The sequence below is a fragment of the Brassica oleracea genome, chromosome C2 (genome assembly GCF_000695525.1).
Source record: "Brassica oleracea var. oleracea cultivar TO1000 chromosome C2, BOL, whole genome shotgun sequence".
NCBI classification, from domain to species: Eukaryota; Viridiplantae; Streptophyta; class Magnoliopsida; order Brassicales; family Brassicaceae; genus Brassica; species Brassica oleracea.
In genome coordinates this window covers 15,123,934-15,127,831 of record NC_027749.1, presented here as the reverse complement: position 1 = coordinate 15,127,831, position 3,898 = coordinate 15,123,934, and positions in this window count along the sequence as shown.

Sequence of the window (3,898 nt, the reverse complement as noted above, 5' to 3'; positions counted from 1 at the left end):
GGGATGGCTCCTATCGGGTCGCGTTGCCGAGGGCTATCGCGAGCTTGCTTCTTCTCGCGGACAGTTGCGCCTGGTCGGGGATTTGGTCTGAGCTCGCGAGCTTGTTTCTTCTCGCGGACGGTTGCGTCTGGTCGGGGATTTGGTCTGAGCTGGACGCAAGCTGAGCTGAGGCTGAGGACGTTGATCACGGACAGAGAACGTCTGAAGCTGAGCTTGATCGGAGTTGAGCTTGATCGGAGTTTGCAAGCCGGAACACAAGCAAGAACAATTTAGGGTTCTTCGGGATTAGAGTTCCAAAAGACCAAGACGGCACCGCGTATTGTTCCTGCGATTGAGAGCGCGTCTAAGATCGGATCGACAAACGGTTTGCGCTGATGGATTCGTCTCGTCAAGAGCTTCAAGATGATATGTGGCTCATTGTCTGGTTCCTCAGGGTTTGAGAGATAGATCGATTTTAAGTTGCGCCTGATTTAGGGTTTATGTGTGACAGATTTTAGGTTAGGTTTTGTCTCAGGGTTTTGGAGTCTATATAACGTGTTGTAATTAGAGAGTTTAGAGACTGAATATTTATGTGTTATTATTAATGATCAAGGGGTTTCCTTTGTATAAAGATTACAAGATGAAGATAAATGGAAAGTATCTAAAACCTAAACTCACTAGGATTAGGAAAACTACTAATACATAATAATTGAAAGATTACATCTACTAGGAAAAGGAAAGGGTTTCCTTTTCTCCAAGCTTTGTGGCCGCTTCTCTCTCTCCTGAAGTCGGCTCTCTCTCTCTCCTCTCTCTAGGGCTTCGGCCATCTCTCCATCTTCTAGGTATTGGGCCGATCTTGAACCGGGCCTGGTTAATGGCAATCCACTCCATGATTTATAACACCTCTCTCTTTTTCATTTATGAATTAATCAAAACCTTCTTAATATTGGTGACAAAGCTAAAACTTTCTTCTTCTCTTTACTTTCTTGCGTATCAACGTATCTCTACTGAACTATGTCTTTGTTTTCGTTTGTGTCAATAAGAACATAGCTCTTATCTTGTGTTAATTCTGTTAACACATGATGGAATTTTGTGATATTTCTATGAGAAAAATATAGAGCTAAGACAAAAAGTAAGTTTGATGGTAACAAAACAGAATTACAAAGATGATTTAAATTCAGATTAAAAATGGAGCTAGATCTAAGGCGGTGGTTTGGAAATCTAACGATCAAGAGTCAAAAAACTATCCAAGGAACCAAACAAAACAAATCTCGAACTCAATTAAAAGAGCTAGATCGATCCACTTTCGTGGCTTCCTTTATCAAACAATTTTAATATCTACACTTCCGTTTGAATTAGAGAAAAATGATAAACATTAATGATCATAATTGATAATTTCACGATTTGCCTTAACATCTACTTTTGTTGGTCAAAAACAAATCGCCCAATCATTGTATTTCTAACCACCTAAAGCACTTTTTCGATGAATAGATTAAACATAGGATCATACACTAAGTGATCCATTTAGGGTATCACTGGTTTACCCGCTACAACCCGCAAACACAGTTTTACGGTTGGTAGCGGTTGTTGCAACAATCACAAAGTGATGTAAATCGCTTCAAACCTCTTAAATTCAAAATCTGGTTCCCGCAAGTGTTTTTCGGTTACGGGTGGATTAATAAATATAAAAATATTTTCAAAAAATATTTTAAAATGGAAACATTATAAATAAAATTGTATATACATTTTACATTTTAATTTAAACTCACAAACAGTGTCATAAAGCTTTAAACTAAGAATAATCGCTATAACTTTTAAATGTTTATATATATATATATATATATACATAGATAAAAGAAAAATAATATTCTTTTAAAAGTTTAAATATAAATCTTCAAAACAAATTTTAGTGAAATTATAACTTTCATCTAAATTAAAAATTTTAAAAATAAATAGAATATTATTATTAATATAATAATTATTGTATTTTATTAGAATAGTATGTTTTTGATATTTTTATTATGTAATTTATATTGACTAATTTATTATTAATCTGCTGTAGTATCTCATAATCAACCAATCACAAATCAATCATACGCACCAATTTCTAACCATGTATTGTTACATATCGCTTAATAACACTAGAAACCGCAACCACCTACATCCACAAACTCCCGCAACCGCACCCGCAACGGATGCATTTCAACAAGTCAGACCCTTAATACAAGCCTTAAATTCAACTATGAATGGAGACAATCAAAACATCAATCCTTATTTTTGTTCAGCTCACAGATCTATGATCTCCTTGCCCTTAGACCTAACAAATCGACAACTCAATAATGGATAGGGGAAACATAGAAATAATAGGCCTTGTTCGTTTCTATATCGAGACGTTGTATCTGGATGCTAATATTCAAATTTTGTTTGTTTGCACACTATTGCATCAACATCTACATACAAAATATATAATATCTTGAATATCTGGATATTTGAGATGCTAAAAAAATATAGAGTTTAGATGCTACATTTTCATCTCAAAATCCAAATACCTAAATACCCTTAATACAGATATACAAATAAATAAAATTAATTATTATAATTATTATATAATATTTTTAATCGGAAAATTGCGTTTTCCCGTAGACCCCAGAAAATCTCATTTTCCCTTCAAAATTGAAATTCGCGTTTTCCATCAAAATCATAAAATTTTATTTTCTCACCAAAATGTAAAAATATGTTTTTTCTAAGAAAACCGAAAAAATTGTGTTTTCTCACCAAAACCAGAAACCCGCGTTTTCCGCTAAAACCGGAAAATTGTGTGTTTCCCACCAAAACCGAAAATGTGTGTTTCCGCAGAAACCAAAAATTGTTTTTCCCGTCAAAACCGAAAAATCACGTTTTATACCAAAACCAGAAAACCGCCTTTTTCCACCAAAACCGGAGGATCGCGTTTCCCGCCAAAACCAAAAAATAATAATAATATTTTTCCTGCCAAACCAGAATTTTTTTTTGCGCCAAAATCGAAAAACTCGTTTTCCGCCAAAACCGCTAATTCTATGTTTTCACTAAAATTCATAATTAAGTTTCAGGTCAAAGTCCGTAAAATCACATTTTTCCACAAACAATACAAAATTAGTTTTCAAAATATTTATTTGATGTTACAAACGTCAAATATGGCAGCGCCTCAATTGTTGAGTTTGTGAACAAATATGGGGTCCACTGTCACTATTTACACAGTAACTTCCACTTTTTGATTTCTATACGATCGTTTATAACACACCATCTCAAAAACACAATCTCTTCTCCCTTATAATAAAATCTCTCTCTATTCCAGTGTTATCTTCTTCGTATGGGTATAAAATTTTGCTTTGTTTAAATTCCCGCGATACAATAAAATTTCAGTTCTTTTTATAACACGTTATCAGCATGATCGTTCTGCAATTCGGTAAAATTTATTGTATCATATATACCCTGCTATAATGGTCGGTATACCGCATGTACTATTATTTATATTATGTTATAATGGCCGGAATACCGCCTATATTATTTACTATTAATTTAATTTATTTATTAGTCGGCCGAGCCGCCTTATATTCTGTTTATTATTTATTGGTCGGCCGAGCCGCCTTTTATCCTGTTTATTATTTTTTGGTCAGCCGAGCCGCCTTATATTCTGTTTATTATTTATTGGTCGGCCGAGCCGCCTTTTATCCTGTTTATTATTTTTTGGTCAGCCGAGCCGCCTTATATTCTGTTTATTATTTATTGGTCGGCCGAGCCGCCTTTTATCCTGTTTATTATTTTTTGGTCAGCCGAGCCGCCTTATATTCTGTTTATTATTTATTGGTCGGCCGAGCCGCCTTTTATCCTGTTTATTATTTTTTGGTCAGCCGAGCCGCCTTATATTCTGTTTATTATT